Below are 21,103 nucleotides of genomic sequence, written 5' to 3'. Positions count from 1 at the left end.
CTGCTAGTAGAAAGTGTCATGACCAGCCCTGTAGAGGCATAGTAGCTCTCCAAGAACACTACCTGGTTTTGAAAGAGCCAACAGAAAAGGAAGAAGCTAGGAGTGGGCCTGCAGGAGAATATTTGTTGCTGAAAATGCTTTAAGCTTTATGGGAAAGGTAAATTGTAAATGAAGGAAAGATGAGCAGTGAATAACAGTCAAAAGAACTAGAGGAGGCATGAAAGACCAAGGAGATGTGTGGGTGGCTATCAATAGCAGGTGGAAAAGGAAGGAGAAGGAGAAGTGCTGAGTGGTGATAACCTGGTTCTTTGGAAGAGCTAGAAAACAGGGGAAAAGAGACTTATGATTTGTAGACTGAATGTGAGTACCTGGTTGAGACACAGTCTATGACCTCTCATTAATCTTGCTGAGGTTTACAAAGGAATGATGGCACTTTCTGATACCATTCATAGCTAATGTTGTTTTGCCATACTGCCAGACCTCCATCCACCTAACTAACCTAAACCCACGAAGACAGTCTGTAATTGCAGACAATTTGCCCACAAAAGCAAAGACCCTGTGGAAGAAAAGTGATGCTTCTCCTCTGCCACCCACATCCAGAACTCTGTGCCAAGGCTTTCAGTGGACAAACCACGCAAAGGAGGGGAAACATGAATGATCTTATAGTGAGATACCACCATGAACAACATGAGCCTCCTGCAACCCAGCAATGGGCAGCTTACATGTACTACAAGCTACAGTCAACAGCTACCTTCTAGGTATCAAGCCTAATGTACAGAGCAAAAGGAGTTTGGACTTTTTTTCCCCTGCCTTTGGTTTTTTCTTTGAAGAACATCTCCAATTATTCTTTTTATTGCCAATTTTGTGCATGTAGGTGCAGGTACTTATAACACTCTTGTGGTTATTTCCCAGCAACAGCTGACAAATGTCATGGAGAAAGATCCTGAATAAAAAGAAAACAAAAGTAGTTACTGAACAAGTGCTTTGAATGTAACTTGCAAATCCCTTCTAACCAGTACCTAGAACAATTCTGTGTTCTCAGGTCCAAGGTTGGTTAGAATCAGAGAATGAGTTTGTTTGGAAGAGACCTTTAAGGTGATGGAGTCCCACTGTGAACTCAGCACTGCCAGGTTACCACTGAACCATGGCCCTCAGCACCACATCTCCATGGCTTTGAAAGCCCCTCCAGGGATAAGGACTCCACCACTGCTCTGTTCAACCTGTTCCAGGACTTGGCAGTCCTTTGGGGGAAGACATTTTTCATAATGTCCAACCCAAACCTCCCCCAGTGCAACTTGAGGTTGCTTCCTCTCATCCTGTTCCTTGTTTCTTGAGAAAAGAGCCCAACCCCCACCTGGCTCCAGCCTCCTTTCATGGAGTTGCAGAGCCAGAAGGTCTCTCCTCAGCCTCCTTTTTTCCAGGCTCAACAACCCCAGCTCCTTCAGCCACTCCTCACAAGACCTGTGCTCTAGACCCCTCACCAGCTTTTTTTACCCTTCTTTACCAGCTATATTGCCATAACAACTCTGTAACCACCACATTGTGGAGGATCACCACTTCCAGGCCCGATTTTTGGAAGAAAATAAACATAAATGTTCTCTGCAAGGCACAGTCCTGATAGTATGTCAAGCATGTTCTGTGGGATCAGGCCCCTCAGGGGATATGGCAGAGAGGAACACTGCCCCACCCTGAGGTGGGTGAGAGGATGAAAATTGCTCAGACCAAGGCAGTTCTGTACATGCACAGAAGCACAGCTCAGCATGTAAGGAGCTTTAGAGTCAGAGCAGAACACACCTACAGAGCCAGCTGTAGACAACACCTGAAGAAAAGATACCTTAGGTGGTAAGCTGGAAATAGTCACCTGTGTCATCAGACTGCACTGTGGTTGATTCTTGTAATGGGCATACATTATATGCCCATTATGTGTGCTGGGATGGTCTTAAAGGTCTCTTCCAACCAAAATGATTCTGTGATTCTGTGCTGGAGTCAGCTGTTCAGATGTTGGGTTTGGTATCCTTTCTGAGGAAACTGCTGTCAAAGGGCCATACCCTGTGCACATCCTGCTGTCTGACAGGCACTAGGATGGGTCTCTGGTAGAAGGAAGAAGCAGTTGAACGTCAAGACAGGGCCTCTCCTGTCCCCACTTCCGCAGCTAGAAGGAGACAACACTGTACCTGGAATACTAGAGGATGAACAGTTGCGTGCAGAACAAACTGGGAGTGAGAACCAGAGAGGTTACTGGAGATCCTGCAGAAGCTTGGGCAATATGAAGTGGCAACTCACAAAATGCTGTTGTAAGAGCCAGTTGGAAGCATCTGTTATGGTACATGATGTCTTCTATTACACAGTAATGATAGAGGCAGCTACAAGCTAGGTTCTGCAGGCACAAGTTGGAGTTTGAATGAAGCCAACATGCTCATTCCCTGCTTCTTAACAATCTTTGGTGTTGAACGTGCCAACTCTGCCTTGCAACATCTTTAAGAGCCAGTAATGGACTCTTCAAAGAACTGCTCAATTCAAGTGAGCAGCTGGACACAGGGGATAAAGCAGGGAAGAGTCCAGCACGGTGGTTCTGTGCTAACACGATTCATCATCCAACACAGGCAGTCCATTAGGACTGGCAGTGCACTTGAATTGATAATGTGCACAGGGCTGTTGCCAACTGCTCTTGCATGAGAGCAGTGTAATCCCCATGCTTAATGTATGTAATTACAATGAGAACTAAAGATAAAGTCAGATAGGCTCTCTGTGCTGTCTGTGAGCGTAGGTAGCTTTTGTTGCCTCAACACTCTGAGGTGAACTTAGCAAATTATCTAAAGAGTGACAAAAAAGTGAAGGCATTTGTTCAGTTCTTGCAGATTAAACTCTGCTTTCATCACTGGGATTTTGCACATTGAAGAAATCAACAAATTTGGCTAAAATAAAGGAAAAGGAGGGGTGGGGGGAAGAGTGTTGTTCCTTGGGAGAAGAGACCCAACCCCCACCTGGCTCCAAGCTGCTTTCAGGGAGTTGCAGAGAGCCAGAAGGTCTTCCCTCAGCCTCCTTTTCTCCAGGCTGAACAACCCCAAGTCCCTCAGCTGCTCCTCACCAGCCCTGTTCTCCAGACCCTTCCTCAGCTTCTTTGCATGTTTCTGGACCTGCTCCAGCACTTCAATGTCCTTCTTGGAGTGAGGATCCCAAAACTGAACCCAGTACTCAAGGTGTGGCCTCACCATTGCTGAGTGCAGAGCACAGTCCCTGCCCTGGTCCTACTGACCACACTATTGGTGATCCAGGCCAGGATGCCTGCTCACTGCAGAGGAGTTGGAGCAAATGACTTTTAAAGGTCCCATCCATCCAAACCAGTCTGTGGTGATTCTATGATATAAAACAATCATCACCACTTTCTTTCTGTGTGGTTCTTCCCTCCTGCACACCCAGAGAATTCACACTTTTAGCTATACCAGCACAGCAGGAGCTGACCAACAAATAGAGAGCTATGCCATCAAAAGCAGCGACTTCAAACTAAGATTTCCCTGTGTTATTCCTGCCATACCACAGTGAGCAGAGTCAGCCAGCTTTGGAATGTTCTACCTTGCTGGGATTTCTGATGGCCTCTTTCAACACACCAGTCTGAAGCTCCACTTTGCTGAATCAGAAGTGCTTTCATTCAGCAGCCCTGCAGCTGCAAAGCACATGTGCTCCCCATAAAAATACTCCTTACAACAGCTTCCAATGTCAGCTGTGGGACATGGGCTGAGAGTTTGGTGTTGCAGCACACCAAATTTGCTCAGTGTAAGGGGTGGTGATGTAATTGCCTTAACTCTATGAATAAAGCTGCAAGCTGTGGGTGTGCAAAAATGGAAGAGAGAGTCTCAGGATGCTTTTAAAACCTATTTTTTTATGAACCCACTCCTCCTCCTCACTGACCTGGCTAACTTTAAAATAATAAAAGAATACCTTTAGTAAGAAGCTGTGACATGCTGGCAGCCACTGAGAGAAAACTCAGCCTTAAATCATGGAATTATAGAATCATTTCAGTTAGAAAAGGCCTTTGAGATCAGCGAGTCCAGCCACAAAACCACCATCCAGCCAACTCCTTTGGTCTCAGTTTCCAGTGTGGTTGTGGTGCATCTTAGAATTGTCTATTTTTCACTGCACCATTCTTGTGCAGAAACCAACCCAACAAAAAAAAAAGTCACTCCAACATGATTTAGTCACTCCTCACATTCCAGCCTCATCCATCACACATAATTTGCTATTTTTTTTGGTTTACAACTTACAGTTAGAAGCTGCTACAGACACAAGCAAGGCATGCAAGTGATGCATTAAATGATAGCCTGCATTGTGGGGAGAAGAATAAATTCCTATGTGCATCATCTTTTAGACCTCTCTTTGCACAAGGTTGCTCTGGTGGTTTTGTAACAGCAGGGATTGTCCTCGCTCTTTGCCTGCTGGCAGGTTTAAACTTGCAGAATTCCTGTTGTGATTAATTAATTGTGTCCTGTAATTAGCTTAGATTTCTAAACCCAAATTGAATATTGAAAGCTTCCAACTGAAATGAGATGCATGCCCCTGCTTTTTAATCCTTAGAAGTACATGGAAAGCCTTGATGTAGTCACTTAGTGGTCTCTATACATGGCATGAAGGATGGAAGAGGAGTGATGAGGATGGGAACTGAAAGTCTGCAAGTACAAGGCTGACTCTTCATAGGTCCTACATGAAGTTTTTCATTGCAATATCCAGAGGTTGTAATCCTAAGCCATGCATATGAATTTTATTCACTGTGCAAGGAGATTTCTAGGCAGGATTGTACACCAATTAGTAGTCCACACTGATTATTCACTGTTTAATGCACATGCTGAAAGGTTGGGATCAGCATGGTTGTTGGGAAAGGGATCTTCCATTTCATCTCTCTGGTTATAGCTTGAAATCTGTGGTATTTCCTGCCCAGGCTGTCCTTCTTTGCTGGATGTCAGCTTAAGTTGTGAGAAAGCTCCAGGTTTCTGCATTGGACAGACTTTGTTGTGGAGTTGGAGTTGTGGTGCAGTGGTTGGAGTTTGAAGGTAGGCCAATTCTAGTAGCAGCAGAAGATGGTAAGGCAGCAGACTGGTAGCACACCCTGACTTCTGTGCTCCCTGGCATGAGGTGAAATTAAGCCCTGAATAATAATGTAGTAGAATAAGTACTGAGAGAAAACTTCCCTGAGACTCAGTTTCTCTGCCCTTGGGACTCTGATTTACCGTTTAGCTATCCCTCTAAACGTCTCCTCTCCAATGAACCAAGGGACCTGTGTTTCATGAAACCTCTCAACTTGTTCTTGCTCCTTTAATCCTTCGAATTCTCTGGATTCTCATACCACCATAAATCACAGAATGCTTCAGGTTGGAAGGGACCTTAAAGACCCTCTGTAGGTGTGAGATCCTCATTCTAACTACTTACATTTAAACACATTTAGTGACTAACACCACCAGATTTTTACCTCTTCTTTTTAACTAAGGTCCTTTCTTTTTCTTTCTTTATTTTCTTTGTTTTTATTGATTGATTTATCTATTTATTTATTTGTTTATTATTTTTTACCTGTATGGACTGTTGATTTTGACTCTTGCTGCATTTACCAGATCAAAATCTGACTATTCCTAGACAGTTTCATTGTAGTTGTAAGTAGGACTGCTGTAAATTATCTTGCCACCCTCATCTCTTGCTAATAACAACTTGTGAAGAGATCTACCTCTGGGCTACTACCTCTGGTATTTTGCCAGTCTGTCTTCCCACTGTAAGCTGATTTGATATGAACACTGGTGGGATATCAACTATAATGCCTGGATTTAGGGAGTTGGACTGTTTCCATGTGAGCTCTCCTCCTCTATAAAGGTCTATTGTTATCTCCTACTACAAGTGTCCAGAGAAGGGCAACGAGGCTGGGGAGGGGCCTCAAGCTCTCCTCCTTATGAGGAGAGGCTGAGGGAGCTGGGATTGTTTAGCCTGGAGAAGAGGAGGCTCAGGGAAGCCCTTATTGCTGTCTACAGCTACCTGAAGGGACGTTGTAGCCAGGAGGATGTTGGTCTCTTCTCCCAGGCAACCAGCACCAGAACAAGAGGACACAGTCTTAAGCTGTGCCAGGGGAAGTTTAGGCTCGAGATGAGGAGAAAGTTCTTCACAGAAAGAGTTATTTGCCATTGGAATATGGTGTCTAGGGAGGTGGTGGAGTCACCGTCCCTGGATGTGTTCAAGAGGGGATTGGATGTGGCACTTGGTGCCATGGTTTAGTTAGTCATGAGGTGTTGGGTGATAGGTTGGACTTGATGATCTCTGAGGTCTTTTCCAACCTTAGTGATTCTATGATTCTATGATTCTAAGTACACTCAGTGTCTTATGTGTAGCTGAGGAGGAGACATCCCAGATAATTCTTTCCAAATTTATTGAGTGTATGCTGAGAGTAACAGAGAGAAGGGCAACAAACCCAAGCAGTTGCCTCTTCCAGGGTGCTGTACAAGAGACCTGTTCCCTGTCCTTGTATACAATGCCTTTCAGGTCTTGAGCAGCACTGGTTACTGTCCTTTTGTGTTGCCTCTCTTCATGCAGCTCAGGTGGTTCTTCTCCACTCATTTGCTTGTTGCAGCAGCAGAAAGAATCCCAGCTTTGGTTCTACATGCTCAAGTGGTTTCTCCTTTCTCACCAGCATTCTCTTTGAGTGATAGATTCCCCAGCATTCTCTTTGAGTGATAGTTTCCCTCCGTCATGCTCCCTATGTCTGTTTTGCCATAAGCTTTCTGTGTTCACCTCAGAGATCTTTTTACCTCCTTTTCTCATTCTACATGCCCAACACCATCCCAACCTGATTCCCTCCAGCTCCAGCCTTTCTTCAAACTCTGCTAATAGAACATGCCCAGCACAGACTGGAGTGCACTTTGCCCTGGCATGGACAGATTGCCTAATGTCTCTGGCTGGGTTGTAGGAATAAACTTTGCCTTTCATTTGTATTCTCAAGGGAAGTGTGACTTTGGAAAAATCCATGGAGTATAAATTCCTTTGCTGCTGCTTCTTCACAACTGCAATTCTTGTGGAGCAGAAGATTCCTTGAAAAGGAATCTCTTGATAAGCAGGTTTGAAAATATGACCTCAGATAATAAAAGCAAGGTTAAGGCATTGCTGCCTTGCTTGTGCAGAGTATTTTATTGTCTTCCATGTGCGTGTTGTCACTGTTTGGTTGCACGAACCAGGGTGTGTCTTGCGTTCCTGCTGCGGTGCCTGAACCTGCTGACAGCAATGTAATCCCTCATGCCTCTCCAGTCAAAACCTCTTCATATGTTTTCCACTGATAGACCTACCCTGGGGACAGGGCAAGGATGCATGGATTTTAATTAGTGACAAGACAATCAGGGGGCTGTCTCTAACCATAGAATGGTTTGTGTTGGAAGGGGCCTATAAAGAGGATCTAGTACAACAAGATCTTCCATGGGCAGGGAAATGTTTCACTAGAGCAGGTTGCTCAAAACCCCATTCAACCTGACCTTGAGCACTTCCAGTGCTCACAGAAACATTCAGGTTGGAAAAGACCCTCAGGATCACCAAGTCCAACCGACATCCCTGCTCTACAAGGTTCACCCTTACACCATATCCCCAAGCACCACATGCAAACCACCTTTAAACACATCCAGGCTTGGTGACTCAACTGCCTCCCTGGGCAGCACATTCCAATGCCTGACCACTCTTTCCATGATTTTTTTTTTTCCTCATGTCCAGTCTAAACCTACTTGATGGGGCATCCAGAAGATTTACTGATTGTTATGCCCAGACTACAGACTTTGGTTTGTTAGTATGAAAGGTTTAAGGGTAGAATTCTACAGACAAAGAAGGAGTAGGGAAGCAATTGCAATGACTAGAAGCTTCTGTAACTCCACAACAGGAGTATCTGATAATCTCATAAGTCTTTTTCATGCAGCAATCTTCATAATCCTTTTGGGACCTGGGGAAATGCTATACCCATTGGAGTGAGGGAAGTTTCATAGTTTCATTCAGGGTTGGAAGGGACCACAAGGATCATCTAGTTCCAACCCCACTGCCATGGGCAGGGACACCCCACACTACATCAGGCTGGACAGAGCCTCATCCAGCCTGCTCTTAAACACCCCCAGGGACGGGGCCTCAACCACCTCCCTGGACAACACATTCCAGGGTTTCACCACTCTCATGGTGAAGAACCTCCTCCTCACATCTAGCCTGAATCTCCCCACCTCTAGCTTCATTCCATTCCCCCTAGTCCTATCACTACCTGAGATCATGAGAAGTCCTTCCCCAGCCTTCCTGTAGCCCCCTTCAGATACTGGAAGGCCACAATGAGGTCACCTCGGAGCCTTCTCTTCTGCAGACTGTACAGCCCCAACTCCTTCAGTCTGTCCTCATAGGAGAGGTGCTCCAGCCCTCTGATCATCCTTGTGGCCCTTCTCTGGACACCTTCCAGCACCTCCACATCCCTCTTGTAATAGGGGCTCCAGAACTGGACACAGTACTCCAGGTGGGGTCTCACCAGGGCTGAGTAGAGGGGGAGGATCACCTCCCTCGACCTGCTGGCCACACTTCTCCTGATGCAGCCCAGGATCTGATTGGCTTTGCGGGCTGCAAGTGCACACTGAGAGCTCATGTTGAGCTTTTTGTCCACCAGCACCCCCAAGTCTCTCTCCTCAGGGCTACTTTCCAGCCAGTCCCTGCCCAGCCTGGATTTGTGCCTGGGATTGCCTCGACCCAGATGCAGGACCCTGCACTTGCTCTTATTGAACTTCATGAGGTTGGCTTGTGCCCACCTCTCCAGCCTGTCAAGGTCCCTCTGGATGGCCTCCCTTCCCTCCAGCGTGTCTGCTGCACCACACAGCTTGGTGTCATCAGCAAACTTGCTGAGGGTGCACTCAATGCCACTGTCCATGGCACCCACAAAGATGTTGAACAAGACAGGTCCCAGGACTGATCCCTGAGGGACTCCGCTTGTCACTGGCCTCCACTGGGACATCTGCCTTTAAATGACTTGAGTGTGCAGTGAGTGGTATCTTTATAAGAAGGCTGTAGTAGAGAAGGTAACAAAGGCCACATTTCTTGCCTCATTGGACCCTTTGTGAAAGCAGGTGGCCATACAGATGTATCTGTTAATAAGAAGTGATAGTCAGATGTAAAAAAAAGAGAAATAAATGCAAAATGGACAGCTAGAAACAGGGTGGAGACCTTTGAAGATGAGAGTTTGCCCCAGTATGAGGAGTGAGCTCAGTCCCATCTCCCTTGGCTCCGTCTTTGTCTTGTGTCTCAGCCTACTATGGGGCACTTCTACCATCTGCTTTCTCTTTAGGCACTCCAGTATCCTTTCATAGCATTATAGAATCATAGAATGAGTTGAAAGTGACCTTTAAAGGTTATCTAGTCCAACACCCCTGCAGCCATCAGGGACATTTCCAACTAGGGCAGATTGCTCAAAGCCTGTCCTGCCTGACCTGGAATGGCTCCAGAGATGGGGCACCTTTCACAATGTTTCATTGTGACATTAATGCTGACGTAAAAGTAAATGAACTTAGTGCTGACAGGTGAGCTGGCACCTGATAAGGCCAGTGCCAAGCCCCCCCAAATTCTGCATTTGTCTTAATGAGCATGGTAGGTCTGCCAGGAGAAAACCTCTTTCTATTTATTGCCAGATGGATCTTTCTATTCACCTTGCCCCATAGCTTGGATTCAGTCTCTGCTGAACTCACCTCCAAGCTGAACATGTCCTTTGGGTCACTGCTTGATGCTTTTTGCCTCATTCACATGTGGAACTGGAAGTCAAACCTATCTGCTCCAGGTGCTGTATCTAGCTCAGGTGCTTTCTAAAGCCAGAGAGTAGCAGTGGCAATGTGCTCCCTCCAGTGGCAGTGTGCTCTCTCCAGTGGCAATGTGCTCCCTCCAGTGGCAAGTGCATCCACATGAAGATGAGATACATGCCAGGGATTCTGCTTTGAGTTTTCTATGCCCCAAAAGAATTACAGAATCACAAAGAATCACAGAATATATCTGGTTGGAGGAGACCTCCAAGATCATCCAGTCCAACCTCCCCAGAAAGATTATGAAGTCTCCTTCTCTGGAGACTTTCAAGACCCTCTGGATGCATTCCTGTGCAACCTGCCCTAGAGTCTATGGTCCTGCTCTGGCAGTGGGGGTTGAACTCAATGGAGGTCATCTGGAAGTCCCTTTCAACCCCTTACAGCCTGTGATACTTGGAACCTGTGAACCCAGCTCTGAAGGGTCAACACTAAACCATATCCCTATAGCTACAGAAAAGAGAGGTCAGGGTGTTTAATCATTTCAACTCAGTTGTCCATGTGATCTCATTTTCTTTGTAGAGATAAGAATGAAGTGCCTGCCTGGGAGAAAAATGGCTCCTCTCTTAGGTTTGGGACCATCCTTAGGAGGAGGACATTAAGGTGCTGGAGCATGCCTTAAGGTGCTCTGCTTCCCTTGCAGAATTCTGAGCTGGCTTAGGTCTTGCTTATCTCACTTAGAACCACAGAGCTAGAAAGGACCCATAAGAATCATTGAATCCAGCTCCCTGCTCCCCAAAAGACTCCCTGGAAGTAAACCATATGACTAAGAGCATTGTCCTGATGCTCCTTGAACTCTGAGAAGCTTGATGCTGTCAGTTCTTGCTGAGGTGCTGAAAAGGGTGAGGAAGTTTATTTGCAATCCACAGAGTTTGGAGGTATAGCCTCTTTCAAGCAGAAAAACAGGAAAAGGATTAGGAAAACCATTCCAAGTTTGCCTCCTTGTGGTGCTGTCCTGATGTTACGTCCAGAAATGGAACCCCTTTTTTTTTTGGTAGGAATTCCTCTGTTTGCTGCTGAGGCTGGAGCAGCCCAGTGGCATTAAATCCCTGAGATAACCCCTTCAGCTTCAAGGTATTTCCATTATGTTGTCCTTAGCCTTTTGTTCCAGGACACTGGGAGACAGAAGGTCATATTTCAAGATCCCCATTTCCCAAGTATAATCCTAGCTGCTGTCCAACTTCATGTTTCATGCCCAGGAGCCAGCACTTACCAGCACTGGGCCAGCCAGCATATCACAGTGCTTGGCGTGCTTGGCACCACCACCTCCTTAGCTTCACAACCTGTAAGCAATAAGTATATAAGAAACCAGAAGCTGCCCAAGGCTAAGATTAAACATTCAGCACTCCACTTTGATCTTCAGAAGAATCCCACCAGCATGGTCCAAGGCCTTTCTTTGTCTAGTCAAGGATTAGGAGCAATTAGGAGAAGCAGAATGCAACACTTGCTTGATATCCACTTGCATCCCTCACGACAGGCTGGCACAAAACACTTAGGAAATGTACATTTAAAATACAATCCATTTCTTCCTGAGGTTAAGCCTCCAGGAAGGAACATGGTACACCCAAAGAAATTACCTTACTAGAACTTGGTGCCTGTAGACAGAGAAGGAAAAGAAACAAATAAATAAATAATCATTGCATTAGTTAATCTGTCCAACAGTAATCCATAAATCCAAGGTGTGAGCTGGTTTCAGCCATGAGAGGAGAGCTCTTGATCCTTCAATTCAAGGATGTAGAAGTGAAAAGGAATGGACTGCAGTCCTGTGCCTGCAATTCAGTGAAGGGCTCACCATGTAAACTCTGATTCACCTTGTGCAGGACCAGTTAGACCATGAGCATGAATCTTTGCTGACACAAGAGAACAGGGACGCACAACAAGAGGATCATAGAGTCATGGAGTCATTTCAGTGGGGAAAGATCATCAAGTACAACCATTATGTAATTACCAAGTCTGGACCTAAACCATCTCCCTCAGCACCAGCCATCTCCCTCAGCACTTGGTGCCATGGTCTAGTCATTAGGTCTGTGGTAACAGGTTGGACTCGATGATCTTTGAGGTCTCTTCCAACCTTAGTGATACTGTGATACTGTGAAATCTCTGAGTCTTTGGAACACCTCCAAGGATGAGGATTCAACCACCTCCCTGAGTAGCCTGTTTTAGGGTTTCAGTGAAAAAGCTTCTTCTAACTATCCTACCTAAACCACCCTCGTGCGACCTGAGGCCATTTCCTCTCATCCTAAATCTCATCCCAAGCTATTTATGAGGACACGCTGAATTCTTTAATGCACATGTGGCACATATTTACAAGGAAGTTCATAGAATCCCTTCTCTTCAGATGGCAGCATTCCAGGGAATCTTGGGAACTGGGAGATGGGAGATGTGCATTGGAATTCACCTCCTTAAATGCACATCTAACTTTATTTTTATCAAGCATTATCATTTTCCCAGCTCCTATTTTTTTTAGCCTGGGGAATACTTTTGCTTACCTTGGCAGCTGCTTTGTCTGCTTCAGTTGTGGCATTTCTTTATCTTTTAAGGATGCAACCATTTCCTGCCCTTGTCTGAAGATGTTTCCAATAGAATAACCCTCTTAACACTGCTCAACACCACTTACTTTGCTTTATTGTTATTAATACATTAATTATTCTATTCTTCTATTATTTATTATGATTATGATGTCTTTATTCTATTCTTCTATTATTTGTTATGATTATGTCTGTTATGATTATGCTATCTGTTATGATTGTGTTATCTGTTATTATTGTGTTATCTGTTCTGTACAGGTTGGCCCTCCACACTTCTATGAAGGAAGCATAGAATCATTTTTATGCTTCCTTACTGCAGTGTAAGAAGCTCTCCACAAACATTGACTGTCCTGTTGATAAGCCTATTGATTATTGATACATATTCAAGGCCCAGATGAAGGTGAGCTGTGTGTGGTTTATGTGGCATGGACTGATTGAGCTGTAGCTTTGGTTTAGGGCACTGAAGTTGCAGTTACTAAATCTATGCAATTTCCAGAGCTAGCTGCACTTGTGGGCCTGGGGACACCAAGTGAGGTGGTGTGAATCCTATACTTGCATCATCTATGCATTTCCAAACACAACTGCAAGCCAAAGTCACTGTCAACATGAGAGATTCTGTCTGGCAAGCAATGATTTGTGTGGTTTGGTTAACATGGAACATAGCATTAATATACCATTTCTGCTCCTTTTGCCTTAGCAGGGAAGCAGAAAGCAGAAGAGCCTAAAAGAAAGATGAGCTGTGATGAAATGTGGATTCAGCTACATCAGGTGAAGCAAGTCCATTAGGTAACCCAGCTGGTGCAAGGACCAGCCCAGCAACAACCTATAAATCTTCCCTTTTAATCTTGATAAGGGATCCTAACTGACAGAATAAACTATATAATTATATGGCCCTGCTTTTGCTCCCCCTCATTTCCCTCAAATAAAAGTGACTAAATTGTTCTCACAGAGTGAGTGGGTGTCTAGGATGTTGTAAGACAATTCTAAGTGGGCAAGAAGCCAATTCTGACCTGAGATTGGTTGAAGATTTTAATATTCTGCCTCCTTCAGGGAGAGTGCAGAAGAATCACAAAGACTCAGTACTCAGAATTGAGGGATGGTGAACACACAGTGCTAATTGTAAGAGATAAGCGCAAAGGGGGAGCTCTGCAGGTTGTTAAGGGGGTGATAAGAGCTGAGAGGGCAATTCCTTCAAGAACTGTGATGTTTCACTTCTGAAAGAGAAGGTGAAGACATAAATTGGTCACTGTCCATAACAAATGGAAGGGGGGATAAAAGGTGTGCAGACCTTGCACTTTGGGACATGGTTTAGTGGACATGGTGGCCTTGGATCGATGACTTGCTGACCTTAAGGGTCTTTTCCAACCCTAATGATTCTGTGATACTATGATTCCATGAATATAAAGAAAATCTGGGTAGGTCTCAAGTGCTTTGGTTTTCTTTACATCTTGCAGTTGAGCTGCCTCTAGCAAGGACTGTTTAGAAAAAGAGTGTTATCAACCCCAACACTGAAGGACTCATTAAATAGGAGTCATCTTACTTAGCTTTATGAAGTTAAGCATCTAGTCTAAGCTAGTGCCTAGGTTCTCTTATCAATGAAGGGAGGTAGGCATCTCTAGATGTACTTTATGCTGTCCATTTTATCAAATGATCATAGAGAAATAATTAATCAGTCATTCAGATTATGCATTTTAGGCAGCTAAAGCTAGGTGCATGAATTCATTCATTGTGTCTAAACTGTTCTGATGCTCACATCACCCTTTTTTGAGACAGAGGTGCCATGGAGCACTTTCTGTATCAGTATCACCATAGACATGACACTTCAGGACATGACTTAATGGCCATGATTCTGTTAGGTTGATGGCCAAATGTGATGATCTTAGAGGTCTTTTCCAAACAAAATCATTCTGTGATTCTATAGAGAGAAGCTTTCAGATACTGGAGAGCTTTATTCACTCTATGAACAAACAAACAAAACCCCCAAAGAAATAAACAAACAAACAAAAAACCCAACCAAAACCCAACCAAACCCAAACCACCCCAGACCTGGTCACTGAAGGATCCTTAAATAAAAGCTAAAGGATGTATTCTGCCTCAGTCATAAGTTGTTGCATTAATTGCAAGAGACCTGGTGTGCAATGTTCTAGTGAAAACACAGTCCCACGCCTGAAAGCATGATCCTTAAATCTCTAGATGATGAAAGGAGGTTAGTTTGTAAAAGGAAACAACCTACTTGCAATCTAGTGAAATACAGAGCAGTTTAAAATACTCACCCCCACCTACTACTGTGTTAAATCTTCCCTCTTTTTGTTATGATTCTGTAGTCATGTTTTCCAGGTCACTCTGTGTATTAGTCACTCACACACAAAGGGAGCTGCTCAAGTTAAGAGCACATGTTTATACAGTCTGCACATTCCTTCTCCTGTATGGGAATACCTTGAGCTCCCTTTAGTGTAAGAGGGGATTCTTGCTCCTTTAGAGTGTCTAGAGAAGGGGCACATGGGCACTGAGTTTTTCTCTGTCAACAGAGATGATGGTCCTTATGGGTCCTTTCCAACTTGAGATATTCTGTGATTCCTAAATGACCTGGCAGGGAAATTCAAAGGCTGGGAAAGAATACAATAAATTTCCAAATCCTGGGGTAAAACCCAGAGTGGTGTTTCCATTTGTGAGTTCTTGACTGGAACAGTGTTACTGTGTGATGATCACCTATGAGGAACACAGGGAGGAAAACCACGAGGAAGCAACAATATCTACAAGCCAGTGCTGTGGTGCACCTCTGAAGAAGACACAAAGCAAAAACCCCAAACTTATATCAGTCAAGGAGTTACCAGCAGTGGAAGAAATGTTAGTGGTCTTGTACAAGACTGAGGAAATCTCTTCTAGATGTCTGTGCAAACTCTTGTTTAGTTGCCCATTTCACGGCAAGATTAACTCAAAACTAAAGAGGGAGAGCTGCTTGGTAGATCAGAGAAATGCTGTGTTGATCTTCTCATTGGAAGCTACTTCATCTTCTAACCTTAAGCAACGTTCTGATGAGCATGGCATTTTGGGAAAGGCCACAGGAACAAACTGGCCACTCAAAGCCTGTTGCCAGTGGCAAAGGTGGGGAAGTGCAGAAGAACTTGGAATTACTCATGGTCCCAAATCTTGGCAGAAACTTTGTGGCAGTGTCCACAGGAAGACAAAGAGAGGGACAGTCTTTGCATATATGTCACTGCACCCCCCCTTCTTCCTCTGCAGAATAGGAACCATGAATTTCAGGAGATGAAGCAACCAGTAATGATTTCCTGCACATGGAGCTTATCGACTGCCCACACTGCACAGACTCGCAGCTACCATTTGTAGAAAGCTTTGTCTGTATTCATAGCTGGAGAAAACTGGTTATTACTACTTGCCTCAGAAGATAAACATCCACCCAAGCCTTCCCAGCTGAGCTTTGTCAGCAGGTACAGACAAGTCACATCACATAGAGGGTGAAAACATGTTGCACAATGCTACCAGTGATCTTCCTGAGAAGATAATTGGCTTCTATAACAATATGGGCATAACAAGTTCTTCTTCCACTGGATCTCATGGAAGGGACTTCCTCTCCTTAAGCACTACATCAAGAGCCAGTGGAGTATTTCTTTGTGTTTGCTCTACACATTTGTTGGTGGCAAGGTGAAAGTGGCCAGCAGGCTGGTCAAGAGACTAAAAGGATCCACATTTTGATTCAGTGAGGTAAGCAGTGGCCACATAAACTGGAATTACCCACTGCAAGTGTGTTATCTCGTTGTCCTGGCCAGGAAGAGACTAACTGACCTCTTAACACAGGCAGTTAGCTGACACTTGAAGATAGATATGATGAGCCTGACCACAGTGGTCAGGCATTGGAACAGGCTGCCCAGGGAGCTGGTGGAGGCAGCATCCCTAGAGGTGTTCAATAAGCCACATAGGCATGGCACTTTGAGGCATGGTTTAGTGGGCACAATGCTGTTGGGTTTGGTGGTTGGACTGGATGATCCTAGAGGTATTCTCCAACCTTAGTGTTTCTATGATTCTATAAATACTTGGCCTTGTAAGGAATATGCAGGCAAATCGTTCACTGCAATTCTAAAAGTGAGTGTGTGTGCAGGGGCAGAGGGAGGAAGAGAGGGACTGGTAGGTTAGGACATCATTCGAATGATGTAAAGATCTGGGTGTAAACTTCAAGCTGTTTTCAGAGTCCCATGACTGAGTTTGAACTACTTTAACTGTTCTCTGAGTTTCAGGTGTTTGAATTCGTGGAGCAGGATAACACAAGGGAAAATCATGTAGACTAATAAAGCTCTCAGTTGCTTGAATTTCCTACCAACAGGAGTAAAAGAGTAGTGCTTCTAGTAGGAGTAAGTGATCATGCACACAACTTTATGTAGAGGTGGAGTGTGTGATTCTGTCTCAAGTCTTCTCTTTCTGTCCTCAGCTGGAGCAGCAAGCTAACTGCTGCCATGCACTGTAAAGTTTGAGGTGTGAGAAACAAGGCTGATGAGAGAAATCACTTCCCTGTTCACGTTATCAAATTTATTATGTGGCAACTGAAGCATGTGAGTAGAGACATCTCCATAACCCTTGTGCCCAACATCTTTCTTAGTTTATCTTCCAGGTTTCCTACTAACAGCATTAAAAGTTTTTCCATATTTGCATACTCCAGGAAACAGTTTCTTGGGTGAATGGTTGATTTCTTTGCTGTGTTGCTTGAGCTGGAGAGAAACTTGACAAATGAAGTCACATTTTCCAGGTATTCAATGAGCTATACCCTTCCCCACTTGCAACACAGAGTAGGAGATTCCCCAAACTACCACTTGCAACATGTAGTAAGATTCCACAAACTACCACACCACGAAGAATGCTACTTTCTTCCTGTATTTGTTCAACTTCTTCTCTTCCCTATTCTTGCAATATTCACAGCTTGGCTCAAAGGACATGCAAATATGTTTTAAGTTTCCATGGCTCTGGGAAGCTTGTCCTTCATCTTGGCTTTCTTACCTGCCTTGTTCAGACATGCAGAGCCAGATCTTTAGTGCACTGACTCTGTGACAGAGAACTTTAGGTGGAAGCATGGTCAGCTGGTGCTTTGAAAAGCAAGTTGGAATGAAAGAAATGGGAATAAATGGGAGGAGTTTCAGTTGTCCAAAGCTGATGGGAAATTGCTTCCATATGTCTTCACAGTTTCTTCAAGGGGTTAAGGCATCTATCTCATGACTGTGGGTGCAGTTATCACCAGACCCAGGTATAATCAACTGTACCAGCTAAAAAGGGTGTAGCAGGGTATGATGGGAAAGAGATTCTATCACACCTTCTACTCAGCAAGTCTGTGCTGCAAATGTTGAGTCACAGGCTGATGCTTTTGGGGGCAGTAGATAAGATCCGTGATTATGAAAGGACTCGTTACATCACATGAAGATGCAAAGATACCATTCTGTCAAGGCCACCCTTCCATTCTTATGGTAAACCTTTCTATCTTGCATTTCAGCACAGGTATCTCATTGCAGCCACAGCAGCCACAGCTCTTTGTGTGACCATCTAGAGGGGGGCAGTAGCAAGTTACTAGGCATGGTGGAGTCACCATCCCTGGAGGTGTTAAAAAAGCATGTAGACATGGCACTTGAGGGTTTGGTGAGCATGGTGGTGTTAGGTCAGTGGTTGGACTCAGTGATCTTAGAGGTCTTTATGATTCTATGAGCTTAAGAAATCTTTCAGTCAGAGTACATTCCTTCTGAACTGCCAGCTTTTTCACCCATTCTTGGCTCTTTTCTGATCTCCACAAGGTCACATCACTTACTCTTGCAGAAATGTCTGCAAATTAGCACAAAGAGAAACTAACTTTGCTGTGGCATTCTCAAGAGGACCTCTCAACATGGTGCTAGATATCTAGAGGAGCACACCCAAACAATGGGGAACATCTGGAAACAACATGGTTAGCATCAGTTTTGATGGATATCTAGTTAACCATGAGCCAGCAATGTGTCCTTGTAACCAAGAAGGCCTGTGGTATCTTAGGGTGCACGAGGAAGAGTGCAGCCACCAGGTCAAGGGAGGTTCTCCTCCCCCTCTACTCTGCCCTGGCCAGGCCACATCTGCAGTACTGGGCTGAGTTCTGCACCTCCCAATTCAAGAAGGACAGGGAACTGCTGTAGAGAGTCCAGTGGAGACTGCAATGATGCTGAAGGGAATGAAGCATCTCTGTGAGGAGGAAAGACTGAGAGACCTGGGACTGTTGAGCCTGGAGAGGAGAAGCCTAAGAGAGGATCTGCTCAATGCTGATCAATATATAAAGGGCAGGGGGCAAGCAGACAGGGCCAGACTCAGGGGCAATAGGTACAAACTGGAACCCAGGAGGATCCAGTTGACCATGAGGAGAAATTTTGCTGTGAGGGCTGCCCAGAGGGGTTGTGGAATCTCCTTCTCTGGAGAGATTCCAAACCTGCCTGGCCATTGTGATCCTGGGCAATCTGCTAGGGCTGCCCTTGCTTTAGCAGGGGAGTTGGACTGGAGGGTGTCCAGAACTCCCTTCCAGCTGGGATTCTGTGACATTAAACTCTAACTTTTCAGCATCTGTTCAGGCTAAGAGAGGCTGCAGAGATACCACCTCATATGCTGGCCCACCTGAAACTTTCTGAAACCAACACAAGCTTGCATTCAGTTTACAAACCCACATGGCACCCATAACTGGGTGTGGCCCCATCCTGTTAAATCAGGGAAGGAGGGGATATGGGATAGGTAGTGATCCTTAAAACATCAACAGGACCAATCAATTGCAGCTACAACTGGCTGGTGACCAGTCACCAGTCATGTCCCTCAGGGCTCAATTCTAGGGCCAGTTCTGTTCAATGTATTTATCAATGACCTGGATGCAGGAGTCGAAAGCACCATCAACAAGTTCCCTGATGATACCAGACTGGAAGGTGCTGTTGACTCTCTCGAGGGACAAGAGGCCTTGCAGAGGGATCTGGATGGATTGGAGCATTGGGCAATCATTGATGGCATGAAACTAAACTTGAATGCACAACAAAGATGATGACAGGGCTGGAAGGCACGTCCTGAGAAAAGTGACTAGGGACTCTGGGGTTGTCTAGTTTGGAGAAAAGAAGGCTAAGGGGCAACAGGATAAAAAGTACTGGGCACAAAGTTGAGTGTAGGAAGTTTCATCTAAACATGAGAAGGAACTTCTTTACTTTGAGGCTGGTGGAGCACTGGAAGAAGCTGCCCAGAGAGGTGATAGAGTCTCCCTCTATGGAGTCATTCCAAGCCCAGCTGGATGCCGTCCTGTGCAACTTGCTGTAGTTGAAGCTGCTCTGGTGGGGAGTTGGACTAGATGATCCCCAGAGGTCCCTTCCAACCCTCTATCATTCTGTGAATTGGTGCTTCTGTGACCTCATTGCTTTCAACAACTGCCTAAGGGGTGGACATGAGAGGGAAGTGCTGATCTCCTCCTGTGAATCAGTGATAGAATGCATGAGAATGGTTCAAAGCTGCATCAGGGGAGGTTTAAGGTGGACACTAGGAAACATTTCTTTATCAAGGTGGTGGTCTAACACTGGAATAGGCTTTCTAAAGAGGTGGTTAATGCCCCAACCCTGGCAGCATCACAGTATCATAATATTGCCAAGGTTGGAAGAGACCTCAAGGATCATAGAGTCCAACCTGTCACCACAGACCCATGACTAGACCATGGCACCAAGTGCCACATCCAATCTCCTCTTGAACACCTCGAGGGATGGTGACTCCACCACCTCCCTGGACAGCACATTCCAATGGCTAACAACTCTGTGAAGAACTTTCTCCTCACCTGGAGCCTAAACTTCCCCTGGCACAGTGTTTACGAGGCATTTGGACAATGCCCATAATAACATACTTTAACTTTTGGTCCACCCTGAAGTGGTCAGGGAGTTGGACTAGATGATAGTTGCAAGCCACTCTGAACTCAACTCAGCTATTCCCCTCCCACTTCACCCTGATGTAAGGAAAGGAAGACTGGATTATAGAGCACAAAAACCTGGGATATACAGAAGAACATGTGGATACCAGGTAGGCATCAAGTCCTAATTTGATGTTTATCTTTTTAGCAGCAGAGATCTTTCATTGTGAAAGGAGAGATTGCAAAACCTCAGAGCAGCAAGCTGCTGTACTGGAAATTCCTATGTCTAGCTTAGCGGGGGAGTTCCACTGAAAAAAATAATGAGCAGCTGACAACTTGATGCAAGAGCTGGGGCTGAGATGAATGAAGTGTTTGTAACCAAATGCATTGTCCCATTGTGTACAGTGGCTGATATGATAGAAATCATCACCATTATCAGCATTTCTATCAGAGCAATGTCATGAGTGCCACAGATCCTTCTCTGAATGAGTTTGGTAGCTCATTGTTCGGCAATTAAAGCTTCAGTTCTCCAAAGATTTGGCAAGCATCTATGCAAGGGGTTACCAACACTGTTTTAGAGGCTTATTTGGATATTAGGAAAACTTTCTTTACTGAAAGAGTGGCCAGGCATTGGAACAGCCTGCCCAGGAGGGTGGTGGAGTCACCAGCCCTGGAGGTGTTCACAAAACATGTAAACGTGACACTTCAGGCCATGGTTTTGTTAGGGTTGTGTTGGGTTGATGGTTGGACTTGATGACCTTAGAGGTCCTTTCCAACCTTAACAATTCTATGATCCTGTGATCTGGGACATTGTTTAATGGCCTTTTGGTGTAATGTCCACAGCTGGACCCAAAGATCTTTTCCAACCAAAACAATTC

Source organism: Melanerpes formicivorus, unplaced genomic scaffold (genome assembly GCF_026170545.1).
Source record: "Melanerpes formicivorus ecotype bairdi unplaced genomic scaffold, bMelFor1.0.p_v2 SCAF_16, whole genome shotgun sequence".
NCBI lineage: Eukaryota > Metazoa > Chordata > Aves > Piciformes > Picidae > Melanerpes > Melanerpes formicivorus.
Note: the sequence above shows the minus strand (reverse complement) of the source record.